Consider the following 20,183-nt stretch of genomic DNA (forward strand, 5'->3'; position numbering starts at 1 on the left):
CACGGTCTGTCCTTGTCTGCCAGGGTGGGCATTGGCCACTGTGGTCACAGGCTGCTTGGGTGCTGTAGAGGGAAGGCTGTCTCCTGCTGGGCAGAGGTCTGTGAAAGCCGCAGGGGCTAAGACTCTCCCATACTGGCAGAAAGGGAAGCCGGAAGGACTTGGACTCACTGATTTGTGCTGACACCACTCAGTCCTGCTGCTAGAAGCCTTTCACGTGCTTCCAGTGTCAGTGAGCTGGTGTTTGACAATTACACTCCAGGGCAGGCTGCATTCTCAGGCACACACACTCCTTTGCTTGCTGGCATCCCTTAGCTCACTGAGATGCTTTCCACCTGGCCGCGAGTACCTCCTGGCAGATCTTTGCTACTGGACCCAGGAAGGCAGAAGCATCAGCCATTAAGCTGGCCCGATGCTCAAAGATAAACATGAGGATGCTCAGCAGAGTGAGACCTGGAGGCAGGCACACAGCCTCTTGGCTCAGTCCAGCATTTCAGGCACGTGGGTTTGTGCTTGGCATCGGAGAGGAGGCGCTCTGATGACCCGGCAGGCTTCGAGCTCTTGGGCATACTGATTTTTTCCCCCGATGCTGGAATTGCCTTCCTTGGCTATGGCCACAGAGAAACCAAAATGGGACTCATTTCCTATGCGGGCCCTGAGGTGCACAGTTGGGGAGCCAGGAAGCCCACCTGGAGGCCTTTTTTTCCGCATTTCTGAAGCTTTGAGTCTGGCTTTTCCCTTGGGGGTATTTGGGCCAATCATTTCCCACTATGTCAGTGGAAGGTTTGGCCAAGTCTGACTGAAAGATTGAGTCTTCTACAAAAACAAAAGCACTTTTTCTTTTTTTAATGAAAAAAGTTTGACTTGTTCTCCAACCTCAGTTTATTGACCTGAATGAACTTAGACAGGTTAAAGGATGAACTGGAGGGAGCAGTGTTGCTGCACTTAGGCAGGGCCTGTCATTTGCAGTTGCATCAGTGTCCAAATGGGGGCCTCCAGGTGAGACATCAGTCGGCCTCTCCGAGGGGTGGGGAGAGCAGGGCGCCACAATAGTCATTGTTCATTGTCTTCCCACTTAATGTTATTTTAAAAACTGCACAGCATTTAAAATCCTATTACTGGAACACTGGATTAGGGAGAGAGTACCTCGACTTGCCCTCCTTTCATCATTGTTAAAAGGAGTTTAGGAAAGTCACTATTTCCTGTGTTCATGAGTTAGGGGAGGGAAGGAAGGAGGGAAAGAAGAATTTCTCCGTCTGACAGAAGGAAAAGACCATCTTGCAGCAAGGAGTGAGAATAGAAAAGATACCTGAGCTCCTTGTAAGACCACTTTCATTGACCTTTAGGGGCTTTCAGTGATTCCGCAGGCAGAACTAGACATTTTCTGTTGACTTTCTTATCTTCCATTTGTTTAGTTTGTTGGGGCCCTGAGTTCTGGATGCTCACTGGAATCTCTGCTACACCGTAAACACTTTTTTGTTGTGTCAATTTCAGCTCAATTACCGGGAAATATTTTTTAACCAAAATACTTAACTTTTTTTTTTTTTTTTGGCCATCATATTTTCTGGGCCAAGAAGAGGAGAAGGCTGAGACAGCCACGAAAAAGCTGCTTGAATGATTATTGCCAAGAGGAGAGATGTGGTCCTGTGAGCCACAGGGGAGGACCACTGAGAAAGCAGAGTGGAGGGTCAAATTGACGTCTGTCAATTGCCATCTTAGTTCATTGGAAGTGTTATGATTAGACCTGGCCTTATTCATGTGAGAAATGGATGTGCCTGACAGCAATATTCCTGTGATTTGGGGATTATTCGCTGTCATGGAATGTCTAAACCATTGCTGAGTTCTACACAGCAGCCTTGGAGACCTGGAGTCTTTGGGAAGCATGGCTCTCCTGGTTAAATTGAGGCTTTATCTGAAATCCATTTTGTTTTCAGACATGTTGGAAATACTCCTAAAAGTATTAGGAGTGTGCCTTGGAGTGGAATGCTCAGTGAGTTCCCTTTATTATCCTTTGGAGGTTGAGACCATTTTTCAGTATGTTAGGAGTTTATGATACATTCTTCTTTTCCAGATCTTTATGTAGGAGTCATGTGTGTCATTGAGCTAATTTTGAAGTGTGTGTTCCTCAAATACTTTGTGCATTTTTTAAAACGCTCTCATATTTGTTTCTTACTCATTGTTCTGATGAATTTCATTCTCTTAAAATGATTCTGATTAATTTCTTTTAATTTTCCAGTTGGTTGACAGTTCTGCAAGTTGAAGTGTGAATTATTTGTATAAATGGAAATGTGTAATTGTAAAGCAGTGTCTCTGGCCTTGATGGACCTGTGAATTAAATGAAGCCTGTTTTTGATACCTTCTGCCTCCCTTTTTCTCTTTCTTCCTCTGCTGCTCCCTAGGATTCAAGATCTTCACCTTTTTCCTGCTCTCATCCAAGCCTGATCTCAGCAAACTCTTTGACATTTGAAATTCATTTAAGCTGAAGTCACCCTTGTGAAATGACAAATTTAACTTGGTCCCTCTCCCGGGAATAATTGCAGTTAGTGCTTCTCCCTTATTTATGGCATGAAAGGCCCTACATCCAGCTGATATAATTTCAGGACCTATAGTTTTGAGTCCAGATCTTTTTAGTTATGGGCTTATTCCTCAGAATCACATCATATTGTGAGCTGCTGTTTGGGCTGTAAGTGGCTGCCGCTCAGGAGGAGACAAGTTTCGGAGAAACTTTCAGGAACTTCCAGAAAGGAGCACTTTTGTTTTCTTAACTAAGTGAGAGACTTAAACCTGGAAAAGTTACTTCTCCTATGCCTAGAGTTGTCTCCCTGGAATTGTACTTGCATTGAATCGAATTCAACAAACGTTTATTGATGGCCAGTTGCAGGCAGTTATAACTACTTCACTAGTAGTTATAACTGTAGAAAAACCATCCATTTCTCTTCTAAATTACATAATGGATGAAGAAATTGGGTAGTGAGAAGCTGACCAATGTAGAATGACTTAAAATTCTAGACCTTGGGTGTATTTCTCAGGATGCCAGTAGGTATAATAAAATAATTTTGTGAATTTGGAGAAAGATGGGTTAAATGAAGTTGGTAGGGACTTTTTTTTCCCCCTGGAGCTCCCAGAGGGGAACAGTATATGTAGTATTTCCCAAACTTACTTGACCATGGATTTAAAAATTTGTATTATTATTAGTATTATTTTGGAGCATCTCAGGAAACTAGTGCTCCTTGGAGAACACTTTGGAAAATGCTGCTCTAGACCATGAAAGTATTTTTTTCTCTCCCTTTTTAGAGGCCTCTTTTGTATTAGTGTGTATGTGTTTGCTATTCAGAGACAGAATAAATATTCATTAAATAGTGTGGCAAATAGCTTCCTGTCAGTAAGTTTCTCCATTGGTTATATTCAAGGTGTGTGTATTTCACTTGGATATTGGTTTGAAGAACTGGGGTCCAAAGATGATGGTGGTGATAACTTCCATTGCATGAACCCTCACGTAATGTGCTCACCCAGGGACAGTGGTCAGTATTTCTTCTAGACCCCAAAGCAAGAAGTAGGAATTTGCAGTTCTGGTTTATAGGTGACAGATAACTTGCCCAATATACCACTTACGGAGTGTTCATAATGTGCCAGGCATTTTCTTTTAAGGTGATGAGTTTTTTAAAAACCCTTATGTGACGTAACTAGATTCATGTACACCTTTCATCCATGTTCTTCAGTGATAACATGTTGCAAAACAATGTTAGTTTCACAATCATGAAATTAACATTGATACAGTCATGAATCTTACTAAGAATTCAAAGGGTTTGCATGTACTCGTGTGTGTGTATTTATGACAATTCATGTGACCACCGCAAACAAGATACAGAACAGCTTCATTATAAGGATCCCTTATGGTACCCTTTATAATCATAGCCAACTGTCTCTCTCCCCTCCCCTCCACCCCTGACAACTACTAATCTGTTCTCCTCTATAATTGTGTCATTTCAAGCCTGCTCTATAAATGGAATCACACAGTAGTAACCTTTGGAGATTGGCCCTTTTACATGCTGGTCCCTTTTAATCCACTGCTTCAATCTTTGCAACAGTCTAACACTGTAGGGAAGGTAGAGTGGAATATTCAAGGCTGCATGGCGAGTGAGCCACGGAGGGGGTCCAGGTGTGCCTGATTCTCAGCCTTGGCTTCCCTCTCTCTGGCCTTGACCTTTCTCTGGGTTCTGGGGATTCACATTCTGTTCTTTTACATATACTGCTCTCCTTTTCTTTCCCTTGTATTCAGAATTAGAGTTCTTATGCTTCTTTTTCAGTTTCTAAAATTGTAACTTTAAAGAAAGAAGATTGGATCACATTATTATCTTGGAAGTGCAGGGATGAGTATTCTTCCCCTTCAGCTCTGTTTTGAGCTTAATAGCATTTTCAGAGATTTCTGTACTGATGCCTCACCATCTTGACACTCAAGCACAAATGATAAGGATGGTTGTGGTATTAGAGGGTCGAGGTAGAGATTATTTATTTTTAATTTATTTTTTGATGTTTTAATTAAATTTTTTTAATGGAAGTACTTGGGATTGAACCCGGGATGCCATGCATGCTAAGCATGCGCTCTACCACTGAGTTACATCCCTCCCCACAAGGTAGATATTCTTGTACACCATTGCTTGAACCCATATATAGGCATCTTTGACTTACAGCGTATCTAAGTGTTGTCTGTACTCGGCCTGCTGGCTTTGGTTGCTGTGGTGCTAAACATACTCCCAGAGCCCTTGGGAATTAACTCACTGCAAACAGGAAGCTGTCAGTGCACATAAGGATGGTGGGAAAGCAAAACATATATTTCTATGAATCACAGTCATGTCAGATGCTGTCTATTTAAGAGAAAACTCCAGAAGTGGAAACAATGAAGCCTTTTGAAATTTCTATGTGTGATGTGGTCTTTAACAAGAGTATGAAACAGTTAGCCTAATGTAGATTTTTGTTGATCCTTGAACCCACCAGACATGCTTCTCTTTCAGGGTCTTTGAACTCACTGTTCCCTCTGCCTGGAAAGCTATTTCCCAGGATTCCAGGTGGCTCGGCTCCTTCCCTCAATTTTCATCAGGTCCCTGAACAGTGTTCTCTTTTCCCTGTAGACTTCCCTGATATTTACAATCATAATACCACCCCTCCACCAATTCTCCTTACTCGCTTTATTTTCCTCCATCACATTTTGATCAACATCTAACATGCCCTGTGTCTGATTTATGGGACTATACTGTTTTCCCCGCTCGTAAAATGTGAGCCTCCCAAGGGGAGGAATCTTTGTCTATTTCATTCATTGCTGTATCCCAGCACCTTAGAATGGTGCCTGGCACATGTTAGATAATAGATATTATTCAAATAAAGAAACGTTTTCAAGAGTAAAGATTTGTTTGAATTAAGTTGTAGGATACAATAGAATAATCATGTCTGCACAGGTCAGCTCTTGGTAAGATGCTCATTTAAAAATGTTGAGTCAGTTTAGTACAAGCGTATACTTTTCCTGCCTGTGTAGAACATGTTTCTTGCCGTGACTGTTCTGTTGAGAAAATGATTGACTTTGGGGGAGCTTTTTCAGATGAAAAGGAAATTAACCAGCAGATCTAGGTAATTGAACCTTGCAAACTATCCTGGAAGTGTTTATCCTTCTGCCAAATTGAAGCATGAGTTCAGTGTTTGCACAACCACCTGTGTAATTAGTCACATTAGCACGCCGGCATGTATTTGGTGAGCTACACTCTTCAATTTTGCAATGAAAGTATTTTCACATGTTGGCCGCTACTGTGAAAATTGATTTCTTCCCTCATCCATTCTGGAAGCTTGTGCCACTGTTTTGATTTGGAGGGTGTGGTCTAGTGCGCAGAGCATTTGGAGGCGGATCTGTGATGGAAGTAAACTTTTGGTTTCAGTGTTTCTTTGGGGGGCTGTTTATCTTACTGCTGGGAATGGAAAGAGAAACAAATATTGCTCTAGGGATACTTTAGGTAATAGATACTCCGGTTGAAAAAATACAATGCTGTCTGTACAACAGTATTGCAGGGTAGGGTGGGATTGGAAGCTGCTGGGCCAGATGAAGGTCTGGCCGCCCTGGGACTGTTTTAGTGGTTTGGGGAGCAGTTTGGGGTGTGGCAGCCGGTGGGGAGCAGGAAGAGTGATGTACTGTGCCTGGAAAAGGCCTCGTAGGGGAGGACTGGCACCCTCTCCCACCAGTGCCTGCAGCATTTCCAGCTCTTTGTGTTGTGGCTGTGTGAGCATTTCACTTGGTCCTATATGAGTTAAGAATGCCGTGAGAAAATACAAGCACTAATTCAAAAAGATACCCATACCCCAGTGTTCATAGCAGCGTTATTACCGTTGCCAAGCTATGGAAGCAACCTAAAATGTCCATCAACAGATGAATGGATAAAGAGGGTGTAGTATATATACACAACAGAGTGATAGTCAGCCATAAAAAGAGTGAAAATTTTGCCATTTGTGACAACATGGATGGAATTGGAGGGTTAAACCCTTGGTGAAATATAAAAGATAGAGAAAGACAAATACTGAATGTTTTCACTTATATGTGGAGTCTGAGAAACAAAACAATTATAACAAAACAGAAGCAGACTCACAGATACAAACTAGTGGTTACCAGAGGGAAGAGGGATGGGGAGAGGGGCAAGATAGAGGCTGGGGATGAATTAAGAGGGACAGACTACTAGGTATGAAATAAGTCACAAGGATGTCATGTCTATACATGTATAGGGAATATAGTTAGCATTTTATGGTAACTTTGTATAGAATATAATCTACAAAGTATTGAATTACTATGTTGTGCATCTGAAACTAATATAATATTAAAGTCAACTAGAGTTCAATTAAAAAAAAATGCCAGGAGGAGAAAGCTTGGAGAGGGAAGAGTTAAGGGAGAGTATTATCGCAGCATGAAAATTATTCATTTTTTGAGACAGGCCCCCACGTCTCACACTTCCCTTCATTATCCACAGACGCCCCCAAAGCACCTTTGGTGTACTGGATTCAGACTCTTCTATGTCAGCCGAACATTAAAGAAAATTGTGAGGACAGCCGTGAGGGAAGTGCAGCGAGTTCAATCATTGGCTCTGCCGAAAGCAGGGCATCCTGATGTTCACTCGAGCTGACTGAACACCTTCTCTTTTGTTAGTCAAGTTATTGCCAAATTTAAATAACTAACAGAGGTCAGACACCACTTAATTAATTTCCAAGCATAGTTAGCTAGCTGTCCTTGTCCCCAAGGGAAATAAGCTCAGAGGAGTTCCTTAAATCACACTTTTCCCATTTCTTGAAATAATTTCCATTACCCTGTCTAGCAAAAGTAGGCGGCTGCAGAGAGAAGGTTGAGATGGAATTATAAAGCCATTTGGGTTAAATGAGCTCAGTCCATCACTCTTCGAATTCATTGAGCAGACAGCACCTAATAAGCACCAGCTGTCTACAGATCAGTGTTTCCAAAGGAAACCAAAGGTGGGCAGTCAATGTGGGAGACAAAACAGACATGGTTTGAGAATCTCACGGAACACCAGATGTGCAAAATGATGTGGTAGAATCAAGAACAGGAGAACTATCTGATAATCTGCACATCTTCCTACTTAAAATGTTTAAATTCCACAGTTTTCACTCCTAAGTGCTCTGTCCGCCCTTCAGAAACAGTTGAAATGTCTAAATGTGTAATTAATGAGCCTTTTGCTTGCCTGCAGCCTTTCTTCACATATATATGAATATCACGGTCCCTTTTCCGAGACTCATGTTTTGACCCAAACTTTGAATCAGCCAAAATACATTGTATGGACCTGCCTGTCATATAGAATGGTACAGTTACTGGTTAATAGTAAGGAATTATAGTGAAGCATTCTTTTAGGAGGGTTTATTTATTTATTTTTCATTTTAGCAAGGAAAAGTTCATGTGGTCCTATTTGCCAGTTATTTTAGCTGAGTTTTAAAAACCCTTACATGATGAGAGTATACATTCTTTCTTTTTTTGCAATAATGTAGGAGTTCAAGGAGCCAGGCTGCTCTGAATTTTTAGGAGTCTCTTTGGCTCAAATGACTAAGTCTGGTATCCATACAGGGCCTTCTTTAAAAACTGGATTTAAATATTGGGTGGGTCTGTCTTGGACCCTGTTCTGGGGACCACTTGTTGGAAGTCCCAGATGGGAAAGCTCATTATAACCTGATTTTACTCATAAGCACGGCCCTGGGCATTGACACCACTAGAGCAAGGCTTAGTGCCTTGGGTTTTAGTTTTATTCCCAACCTGTGGATCATCCTTATGTAAAGTCTACCTTAACAGTTGAATGTAATGCCGTACTTTGATTAAGTGATTTCAGAAATGACGGCAGTTGCTTCTCAGTGACCCCGATGCTAAGACTCCTGTTTCCACACCGCTTGGCTGCTGCCGTTTTCTGACACCACAGCTGTCTGGGTGTAGCTTCTGCCCCCACCCTCACCCCATCCCATCTGCCATCTTTCACTCACCACTTCCTCACTTGCTCTGTTTCCAGGTGGCGAATTCCCCAATAAGCTGCTGACTTCCCACCCTCAGAGGGGCCAGGTCTTAGGCTGACAGTAGCTGCTTTCACCAGGAGAGCTTTCCTTGGCCGGGGCCCCAGCCTGGGGCTCCAGCCTGGGGCTCTGCTGCCTCTGCGGTGCCTGCTTTGTACGGGAGATGTTGCTTCTCCCCCCTGGACGTGGGAACTCTTGCAAGAAAACTGAAAGGTGCTTTCAGATTCAGCAGCGGTGGCTCCCTCCTCCCACTCACCCCCTTGTTTTGAAAGCTCAGAATCTTCCTGGAAGGTAGGAAGGTTGCAATCAAGGTTTTCGCCATCTTTGAAGGATGCTGCTTACCTTGGATACGCCTTGTCCTGACGACGGTTCCAGTCTTGGCCTTTTTCCGTATGGGGAACGTCCACAGGGAGCTGTTCTTACCTTGCTGCCTCTCTTAAAGCTTAGCAGACTCTCTCTCCAGTGCTCCCCCAGCAAGCTGTTACAGTAAGCAGAAAAACAAGCACATTAAACTAAGAATCAAATGCCAAGTTTTCCTCTCATTGCCAACCTCATTAGGAAACAGTGATAAAGTATGTATCCATATAATTACATTATGCATATAATGACACACTTGAAAGCAGCTCCCCCAGGGACCTTCTTAATGTTTTTCTAAGTATGTAATTTCCATTTCAGAATGGGAGCGGGCTGCTTTCAATTGACTTCATCCCCCTTCTTACAGAGGGTAGGAGGGGGAAGGTAAAGGAGAGGAGACCCTTCATTTTGACCACTGTTCCAAGGTTCTAGAAGGGCCAGCTAAGGGTTGAAGCAGACTTTAGGTTCATGAAGCAGGTTTTGTTGAGTACCCTCTGGGTCAAAATTAGAGTGTAATTTAAGGACACAGAACTTGGAGTCACCCAGACTCCAGTCGGAATCCTGCTTTAGTCGCTTTCAAGCTGTATGGCCTCTGGTGAATTTCACATTTTAATCTCAGCTTCCTTATCTGGAAAACTGGAAAATGGTGGTGATGCTGACCCATAGTATTATTTTGAGAATTAACTAAGATGATGGACGCAAAGCATTTAGCACAGGGCTTGACTCCCTAAGTGCTATTTGTTGTTAGTGTCATTATTGATTTCTGCATGGACAGAACATACAATGCATGTTCTGCCTTCTAGAAACTTAGAGCCCACTGGGGACATAAGACACATGGAGAGTTTTAGGAAAGAGAGGAAATATCAGTGCTGTGATGTGGATGGGAGAGAATTTATGGAGGAGCTGGGATTGGGGCCACCATGTTGCACAACTCCAGGGGCACCATTGTCCTTGTGAGTGGGTCCCTTTGAGTGTTTCAGGTGCATTGGTTGGGATTTTGAATGGGACCATGAAGGATGGGTGGAATTTCCTTTTTTTGGGGGGAGGGGTGGCGGTTGGAGGTAATTAGGTTTGTTTGTTTGTTTGTTTATTTAATGGAGGTACTAGGGATTGAACCCAGCCCATGCTAGGCATGTGCTCTGTCACTTAAGCTACACCTTCCCCCACCAGATGGGTGGAATTTAGATGGAAGAGGGATGAAGGTGGGCTTGGTAGGAATAAACAAGTTTCTTTCAGAGGAGGGTGAGACCTCCCAGCTGGCAGGAGACCCTTTTGCACTGAGGCTGAATAGGAAGGCGGTGGGGCCTGAGGGGCTCCAGGGCTTGCCTTCTTTCCAGTGACAGAAAGCCAGGTGGAGTGAACTGTCTGGTGTGCTGGGTACAGGCCAGGGTGAAATGCCTCTGTTCTCTTCATCTTGTCTTCACTGCAGGTCCCCTGCATAGGGCTGGGATTGCGTACTCCCCTAAAGGCACTTTTCTGTGATAGCCTGATAGCCTTTTAGCCTGGTTAAGCCAATTTACCCAACCAAAACACTCCCTTGTGCTCTCTGCCATTTTTTTTTTCTCTTCTCTTCTTTAAGATTACTCAGACCTCTTTTTCTTAAATGCCGCATTTGCAATATGTGGAGAGATCAAGATGTCGTGTGGTCTTGGACCCTGATTCAATTTATGTAGCCTTAAATTTCTTTTTAACTTCTCTGTGCAGTCCTCCTCCCACCTTCTTACCTCTATGGAATGTATTCCACTCTTGAAGGGCTCTCAAAAGCTTTAAGTGTGTTGTGGCATAAATTAGGTGGCAAAATATTTTTCTTATCATTAGGCTTCTTTTTTTTTAAGGCATGTCTTTGGTAGATTTCAATTTTGAGGATATTAAAAAAACCGTAATGACCAGAAGTAAACAGCATATTCGATTAACATAACTTTAGCTCAGTAAATCTTCCAAGTTATTTAAAAAAAACCCCACATTTTATTAGATATTAAGTATTACATGATGCTGTAAAGCAGGTTCAGCAAACTTTTCCTATAAAGGGGTCAGATAGCAAATATTTTAGGTTTACAAGTCAATTTTCTGTGGCAAAACTCAACTCTGCCTTTATTGTGTGAAAGCCACTATGGACAAGAGATAAATAGATGGATGTGGCTGATTTGCAATAAAACTTTATTTACAAAAATAGATAATGGGCCAGATTTGGCTCTTTGAAGCAGTCTGCTAACCCTGCCCTGAAAGAGATTTTGTTGGACTGAGAAATTAAGTGGAAAATTAAAATTAGGTAAGTCACAACCATTTCCAGATAATGAACTCTGCCAAAACTTGAATCATATTGTTTGGATTAAACTTCATGTTTAATAATGAGTTTGTAAATAAACCCCAAACATCTTCCTCTATAGTTTTTTTTTTTAATCATTAGTCTAAGGTTCAAAACAAGCCTTTCTTTATTAAACAACATTTTTATACGAGTATTTTCTTTGTACCAGGCACTGTGTAGGTCATTGGAAATTCACAAATAGTTTAGGCACAAACCTTTCCTTGAGGGAGCCACAGTCTAGACAGTGCAACATTGTTGCCAAATGTGGGCCCTGTGCCTTGGACCACGTGGATACGTATGGCTCAACATACCAAGGAACCAGCATCATGAAAGAGACTTGTTAGGGGAACATGTCTTTTCTCTCTCTACTGTATATCCATTTGGGACTCTTGTATTTTTGTTTCTCTTTATTTGTGTATTGTTAGGGAAAGCCTGCTCAAAGAATTTACGAGTGGTGAAAATGTTTATTTTAGTAACTTAGTCGCCAGAACTCTCAATCGTGATGATTCAAGAGGTTATGTATTTTCCTGCTCTTTGTAGTTTTTACTCAGTCAACTTAATTCATGTTTTGAATTTCTGTCAGCTTTCCTTACCAAGATACAGACCAGCCCCTGCCAGATTGCAGAGGGTAATAGTCTAATAGTGACAAAATACACAGGTATAAAAAAATTGTCCTGTCTCTGGTTGCCTTCCCAGAGTGTTCTTTGGACCTGAGCCATTCTGCCCCTTGCAGACTGGGTGGAGTTGTTTAGCAGTTCATGAGGAGAAGGCTCCAAAGTCCAAGTGGGTGTGGGATATGGAGTTCTCAGACCCCAAGTGAGGGGCCTGTGGAGCACTTCGAGATTGGACAGGGACCTGAAATTGACATGAGATGGAGTAGAGGGAGGGAAGGTTGTTCTCTAAGTAGGGGAATGGCATGGGAAGGTGTGGCTTTCGAGGGGTTGTTTGTTTCATCGACAAAATGCAAGAGGCAGGTGGAAAGAGGGAGCAGACGTGGCTTTAAGATGAGAAAGACCTGGGCTCAGGTGACTTTGGAAAAGGCTTTAGAAGAAAGGGGGCTTTCATCTCTTTCTACTTTACATAATTAAAAAAAAAAATCCCAGGGAACTACCTTAGTAGATTTCATGAGGCGAGAGGAAGCACTTGGGGTTGAGGGAAGAAAATTAAAGAAAAAAAAAAAAAGAAATAGATACATTTTGACAAATACAGTTGGCAGAGTATGTCAGTGGTGAAAATACAATGGAGTGAATATAAAAATGTATCAGTGGCAGCCATTTATATATTCCCCTAAAAAATAGAGTAAAGGCCATTGTTTGTTTTGGTGAAATAGTGGCTTGCTTTGAAGTAGAGGGCAATTCTGCTTTGTCTCTTTGGGGTCATGAAGGGTCAGATGCTGGGAATAAGCTGGGCTCAGACTGTGGCATTTAAGGATGCCAAGGAATGTCTGTGTAAGGCTTTAAACATATATAGATGTAGAAGAAAAGCAGCATACCTATCTAAAGTATTTTAGAAATGGAAAACACAAATAATGTATTTCAAAGGCACAAACAATTTCCACAAATATATAACAATCAATAGAGAAGAGTGTGGTCTTCTCTGCTTCTGGTGACATGAATTGAGTCACTCTATTCCAGGTGGGATTTAAATCTAGGTTTAAATCTACTGTTGTTAGTATTTTGATATTTTTCCCTTCAATAAGCGAATCGCTTACTTTTTTCTGTCTGGATTACCTTGGAATTAAAGTCCTGAGATAGAAAACTATGGCTTATATATTTAAAAACTTACTATGGAAAATTTCTCGAGAACAAATTATGATGGGAAGTTTTAAATACCTGGAAAAATAGAATAGTACCATGTACCTCCCATCTATTTTCTGTTTTAGAGATACAGGATTTTAGAATGTTTGTTTTCAAGAAGTGAAGGCTGATTGTGCCAGTGCTCTATCTGGGGACAAAGCCTGAAGGGCAGATGACATGGTGGGACCTTCCCTAGCACAGCTCAGATGTAGCAAAAACAAACGCTCTTGTCTTTTGTTGGTTTTTCCAGTGGTGACGCTCAGGTCCCCCTGGGTCCAGCAGCACTCAGCACCTGTGCCAAAGGTGACGCCTCAATTAAGAGAAGCCAAAAACTTGGGGGCAGTGTTTGGATTCTAGCTAAAGCTAAATCAGAACTCACTGAATTCTGCAATGCCAGCCCAGTGCACACCTGGTAGTTAGGTTTCTGATAGCTTTCTCATCTATAGGAGGGTAGGATTGCTTTGGGTGATGGTTGAGGCTGCCATGAGCCAGCCCCGCCCCCTCCACATCTGAGTGGAAGTCTGCCTGGCACAGTGGGGACATTGGCTAGTTTTTCCTTAGCAAAAGGATTGGCTGAAAATCATTTCTACTTGTAAATTGGCTTTCAGAATGGTACCTCTGGAGCAGGGAACCCATAAATGTGTAGCTATCACTTCATCTCTCATTTCTTAGGGTTGTCCATATGTCATTGCCGTGAGAAATTAAGTGAAAGTCCCAGCAAGTACTGCCTTCCGTGATGAGTATCCATTCTGTAATCACTGCTACTGATGGGGAGTATGTTATTACATAATCCATTCATGGTTGTTTTCTTTCCCTCTTGGCAAGTCTGAAATCGTCATCCTCAAAAGCATGGCTGCCTGCGATTTTTATGGAAAGATGTAATCCTGTTTGATTTTGTCCTTCCATTCATCCAGCCAAGTACCTAGTAAACATTTATTGATACCTACTGTGTTTTGAATACTTTGCCAGATGCTGGGAGATATAGTGATTGCTAAGATAATCTTCCCTTAGAGAGCTCCTAGGCTTGGGGGGCAGTGGGATACTGGAATGGTAACATTGAGCCAGGAAGTGCGGGGATAAAGATATGTGCAGCCTTTCAGGAGAACACAGTCAGCTAGGCATCCGGTGGATGGAAGGGAGGAGAGGACCCCATGGGGAATTTCATGGGCTGGAGATGGAACACAGTTGCTCTGTGACAGAGCTGGGTCTGTTCAGCTTGCTGATGAGGTGTGGGGAGGTCTGTGACGGGGATCCAGGCAGTGGAGCAGCATAGATCTATTTGTGTTCTGGAAAAGTCCCTCTGGTATTTTTGTGCATTGTGGTTTTCAGGGACCAAGGGCTGGAAACCCAGGGAATGCTGAGGCACCTGAACTCTTCATTCATACGTTTCATTATGTAAACATTTATTGAGCACCTGCTGTGTGCCCTGCTCTGTTCTAGGCCCTTGGAATAAGAGAACAAAAGAAATAGTAATAAGACTTCTGGAAGTTATTAATACCAAGTAAATTGCAGAGGTTTCGATTCGTGATCAGGACAAACTTTGGAATATAGGCTTGTTTTTTAAAGGAGTAAATTGATTTGTGATAGTTTATCTTGGTTTTAGGCCTCTTCTGTGGTGCCAATTAGTGAAGTTTTAATAAGTCAGCTCTTGAGGTTTCAAAGACTGGTTATTCTAGTCTGTAGTTTATCCTGGGCCGTAGACTCTCATTTTCCTGCTCGCTAGCACCTCTGCTAGAGAGTGGGGAGGTGGGAAGAGAGTGAAACTTCAGTCTGACTTGCCATTTGTTAGATTTGGTAAAGAAGGTAATGAGATTAATATTTCATATAAAAAATTGGATTGCAAGTTGTCCATGGGCTTGTTCTGGTTTGAGTTCCTACTCTCCCAAGTATGGGTAACTCCATGCCTGGATGTATCTGCTGGGTGTGTGTCACACACACTGAGGGGTGACATTACCCTTGACATTGCTTGTGGGCAAATAGCCCAAGAATTAATACACTTCAGTATTTTACCAATCATATCAATCATTTGCAGTACAAAATAAGGTGGTCTGATAGAAGGGCATGAAATTTATTTTGTGATTCCTCTGATCTTTATTGATACCTGAACTTTGCTGATAAAGTTTAGGAGTAGGAATTTTGAAACAAAAACAAATGAAAACTCCCAGAGGCGTTGGAGAAGTAATAGTACTCACCCCCTAGGGTCATTACGAGGGTCGTATGAGTTAATATAAGCAATGCTTAAGGTCCAGTGCATAGTAAATAGTATATACACATTGGCCATTAGTATTGACGTACTTTTGAAAATCAATCAGAATTGACATGAAATTAATAAGCAACAGATGAGAATCCTGACAATACTAGATGATACAATATCTAGATAATACTAGACAACATGACATATGGGATTAGATAATAGAATATTATATCACCTTTTACTTCATTAGCAAGGGCAGTCTAGACATTTTAAAATATACTTAGGTTCAAGTAAAGTTAAGTGTTTATACTTGTAGACTCACATTTGAAAAATTCTTGTGATACACGAAACAATAAGCAAATACAGCATTTGGGCTGTGACTTTTCTTTAGCAGTCCCCGAAATAATAATTCTGAAGTGCATATGCACAAACATAAAAGTCTGGGACTAAACAGATAGCTCAGTTTATCAAGCACTATGCACATCATCCCTGTTTCAAGACCAATGAAGCATTAATGTAAATGGTTCTGAATTTTCTAAGAGGTCTACACTTCCTTAAATGGGGGATGTACAAACTCTTAACTAGCAATATGTATTCTGCAATTCAGCAGCTTTTCAAGCTATGATTTTTATAGCCATCTTTGGGATTTGAAGATGCAGAGTTTGGAATTCCTACTTGGGGGCATTTCGTTCAACTCAGCAAGCCATTCTTGAGACTCAACTGATGAAGATGTTCAACATGACAGAGCATGAGGGCTGGAACCTGAAGTGACTTGTTTCTTGATTGCAGTGACTTCAAATCAAAATAAACCAGCTTATACATATGGATGATGATGACTTTGTAATTACAATAAAAACATTTTTCATACAAAAATGAGGCCTTGGAGGGAAAATGTAAACATACAGGCATTGTATGAACTGGAGAATAATCACCAGATGTGAGTCTGGGCATCTTTTCCTAGTGGTTAATGACTTCTTGACTTCTGGCTGTTAGTTAGCAAGTGGACTCTATCATTTTGGATATCTTTGGAAGGATGAAAATGAAACAAGGGAAGCATGTTCATAAAGAAAAAAAAAAAAGGAGAGGACCTTGAGTGGATGGGCAAGTGGGAGAAAATGTCTCAAGTGTGTGGGGCCCCCAGACCCATATGAATCATGTTGTGATTGTAGCATCACACCTGTGATGTGTCTGCAGGTGTTTGGAAACAGACTTGATGTCTACAAGCTGATAGATGTTACATTTAGTGTGGTTCTCTAGAACTCCAGGAGACAAGGCTGGAGAGTGTTGAGAGGCCAGTGTTCCTTAAGGTGATGACCGCTCTCATTCAAAGAGCTGAAGTTCTGTGATAGGAGTGAAGCTTCCTGTTACAGTGATACTATAGATTTCCAGGGGATTTATTAGCCAGGCGATGGCATTGTTTTCGTCTTTAGATGTGTATTTCTCTACTTACGCATGGCAGGCTTTACTATAAGTATAGAAACAACTAACTGAAGGGGAATTCAGCTTCCTTCCTTATTCCTGGGGATTTCCTCCCTCCCCTGCTGGGGAAACCCACATGCCCATGTTTGCAAATACAACATTCATCAGCCATTTGCAGGGGCCTGGAACTATGCCATGCACTGTGTTTCTCTCACCCCTGGATACCCTCCCTCCTGGAAATGCGCTGATCTTAATGTGGAAGACAAGAGGAACACTTCCTTATGGGGAGTCTGCCATGGCCCAAATGTTTGTGCTCTCCCAAATTCACACATTGAAGCCCTAAATCCCAATGTGATGTTATTTGGAGGTGGAGCCCTTAAGAAGTAATTAGGTAATGAGGGTGGAGACCTCATGATGGGGATTAGTGCCTTATAAGAAGAGACCAGAAAGCTAGCTCTTTCTTTCTTTGCTCTGGGTGGAAACAGCAGGAAACCATCCATCTGCAAACCAGGAAGAGGGCTCTTATCAAGAACTAAATTGGTATTTGCAGATACACACTACTGTATATAAAATAGATAAGCAACAAGGTCCTACTGTATGGCACAGGGAACTATATTCAGTACTTTGTAATAGCCTATAATGAAAAAGAATATGAAAAGGACTATATATATATACACATACATGGACAACTGAATCTTTATACTGTACAGCAGAAATTAACACAACATTGAAAATCGACTATACTTAAATTAAAAAAAACCCAAAAACTAAATTGGCTGGTACCTTTAACTTGGACTTAGCAGTCTCTGAAACTGTGAGAAATAAACATTTGTTGTTTAAGCTACTCAGTCTAGGGTATTTGTCATAGCAGCCCAAGCAGGCTCAGACAAGGTCTATGGGCAACTCTAAAAGAATCTGCCCTTCCTTCAGCCTTCCATTAAATTTTTTAAAATTATGGTACTGTCCACTATATGTGTGTGTGTATAATATTATATTTATAATTTCAAGTTATCTTTAAGTCAAGTTTCTAAAAAATGCTAACTGCTGAAGTCAGATTGGAAGTAATTGATCACTTTTCTTTAAAGTCTAAAATGGAGTAATTGCTGGAGTGGAGTATCAGTGTTTTTTATTCTAGACACTATGAAACATGAATACTAGTTGGTGCTGGGAACTCTTGAGTCAGCATGTGAAAAGAAAAAGGCAGTGAGTTCAGTGTCTGCCCAGTGATCAGAGCCAATTAAGCAGGGAAAGGCAAGCTAATGCTGGCATGGGCAGCAGCAGTGATGTTTCGTCTGCCTTGTTCTCTGAATGTAGGACTCATGATAATTACGAGCGGTATGCAGTATCAGCAGAATGCAGTTTAGGAATTAGAATCAGCAAGCAGGCATCTGAGTTTTCTGCATAAGAGAATTTCTTCTGTGGGGACTAGCCAGTGGTGTTGTGCTATAGGCTAGAAAGCAGTCCAGTCAGTTGTTAAACAGATGATTGGTTTGTAAATTGTAAAGATTTTCCTGGTAGCCATTACCTACTTTAAAAAAATGTATAAATATTGCAAAAGTAGAGTACTATAATAATAATGATGACAATGATAATAATAATTATTATTTCCTAGATAGGCTGTGAACTTTTTTCTAAAAGTAGTTTTTGTGATTTAGTTCCCTATCCTTTCAAATTTGCTTTTTTGAGGTCTCAGTTTCCAGTGCTGTAATGGTTAATGTTAATAATATATGGTAGTAGGTTTGTCTCTAATTTCTCCTAAAGCTCTGGAATAAGCCTCTTACTAACATTATCTGGCAATTTTTTAAAAGGGAGTTTTTCTAGACTCTTTACACTTCTTAAAGAAATAACCTAGCCAGCTCTTGAGAGAGTCATAATTTTTGGCTTTTATGATTTGTGTTTTCATAGAAGAGAAAGGGCTTTTAGGGTTGGTTGTATAATTTGATTTGAAACAAGCAGATAAACCTAAGATAAATCTGATGATATACTTTATAAGAGATATTTAACTCATTTAGAGCTAGCGGTTGGTACTCTGCAGTGAACCTTATATTTCAATGATATTCACTAATTACTCACTATTACTTGCAAATATTTCACTTATAATTCACTAATGTCTTCTTATTATGGGCTGGTGGCTGGTGGTACTGCTGGCTGGTGGTATTTCCCACCAACAGGGCATTGCACTTCGCAGGTCATCCATCTGGAGAACTTTGGTAATTACACTACCTTACTTGAATATGGAACTCAACTCCGGACATTAAAGGATAAAGGACTACTGGGCTTTCTCTCCCAGAATCTCGGGGGGATGATCACTGGATAGTCAATAGTTGGCAGGAGCCCTAGTCATCTTCTGCTGTTGGATCTCAGAATTTCCTCCCTCTTCTTTCTCTCACAGCTGCCTATGTGGTATTGAGATCTTACACAAGATGTTGGGTTGAATGAATCTGGTCTTGAATTCACTCTCTCCCTCAAGAGTTTTAAGGAATCATTAGAGCTTTACTGTTCAGTACAATAGGCATTTGGTGATGTGTGGCTGTTTAAATTTAATGACTTAAATAAATTGCAATTATAAATAAATTGTATAGTAATAAATTACAATGAGATATAATTAAAATTATATTTAAGTTAAAAATTTCTCTGTTGCACTAGCCACACCGCAAAGGCTCCAAAAGGAACGTGTAGCAGGTGGCTACCATGCTGACAGCAGTCCAGGTTCTCTGGGGCACTGACATCCCTGGAGATGCAATGATGGGCCCCAGGTCTCATTGTTAGTACAGAATCAGGAGTTTGGGATAACTGAACAATTTAAAAAAAATCATGTTGCCCTTCAATTTTGGGCATCATAACTTGAACTAAAACATCTGTCCCTGAAGTATCATGTCCTTCTTCCAAAGTCTCTGAGAGAGACTCGATAATAGAGTTGGAAATTAGTTCTAACTACATAATTCTAGTTTGATGAATATTGGTGATTCACCCTAGGCAGCGTGTGTGTGTGCCATCACATTTTGTACGGTGGTATTTTGCTGCGTGTCATATATTGCTAACCCTGGTCTGTATGACACCCATCACGTCGGTAGATATGGGATCTAGAATCCCAGGGTATTGGAGTTGTACAGGACTTTTGAGGGGACCTGGTTTAACCCTGCACACATTCTTCACAAGGCTGTGGATGGTGAGAGAACTTCTAAAAGAGTTCACTTCTTTTCACAACCTCTAATTGATATTTTTTTTGTTTGTTTTATTTTGTTTTGTTTGTTTGTTTGTTTTTTTAATATGAAGCTAAAATGTTCCTTCCTCTGATGTTTACACCTTGGTCCTAGTTGGCTCACAGAGAACAAGGTTGCTCCCTCTGATAGGCAGCCCTGTCAATCTTCGAGGACTCTTCCTGTCATTCCTGTGTCTTTTCTCCTTTAAGCTAAGTAGGTCTGCTTCTGCCAGCTCTGCCTTGTATGACATGTTCTGCAAACCTCTCACTGTCCTGCTTGGCTTCTGCCTGGACCAAGTCCGCAGGGTGGCTCAGAGCTGTGTGACTGGAAGTTTCACCTTTCATTTGACCATGTGTCATGGCTAGGTACATTTGGAAAAT

General features: G+C 41.3%; 2 protein-coding genes across 6 annotated transcripts in view; one reads left to right on the forward strand and one right to left on the reverse strand.

Annotated features, from left to right (window-relative positions):
• LOC105084186 (cytidine monophosphate-N-acetylneuraminic acid hydroxylase) overlaps positions 1-20,183 on the reverse strand; it is a 216,769-nt gene that overhangs the window by 185,263 nt on the left and 11,323 nt on the right. For all 3 annotated transcript variants that reach the window (XM_045509555.2, XM_074348187.1, XM_074348191.1), the window contains exon 2: positions 8,875-9,010. The gene's annotated coding sequence lies outside the window, so the exon portion shown is untranslated. The remainder of the gene's footprint in view (positions 1-8,874; positions 9,011-20,183) is intronic.
• The window catches only part of CARMIL1 (capping protein regulator and myosin 1 linker 1), a 280,855-nt gene that overhangs the window by 68,247 nt on the left and 192,425 nt on the right, over positions 1-20,183 (forward strand). The window lies entirely within an intron of this gene.

This window comes from Camelus bactrianus, chromosome 20, assembly GCF_048773025.1.
Source record: "Camelus bactrianus isolate YW-2024 breed Bactrian camel chromosome 20, ASM4877302v1, whole genome shotgun sequence".
NCBI lineage: Eukaryota > Metazoa > Chordata > Mammalia > Artiodactyla > Camelidae > Camelus > Camelus bactrianus.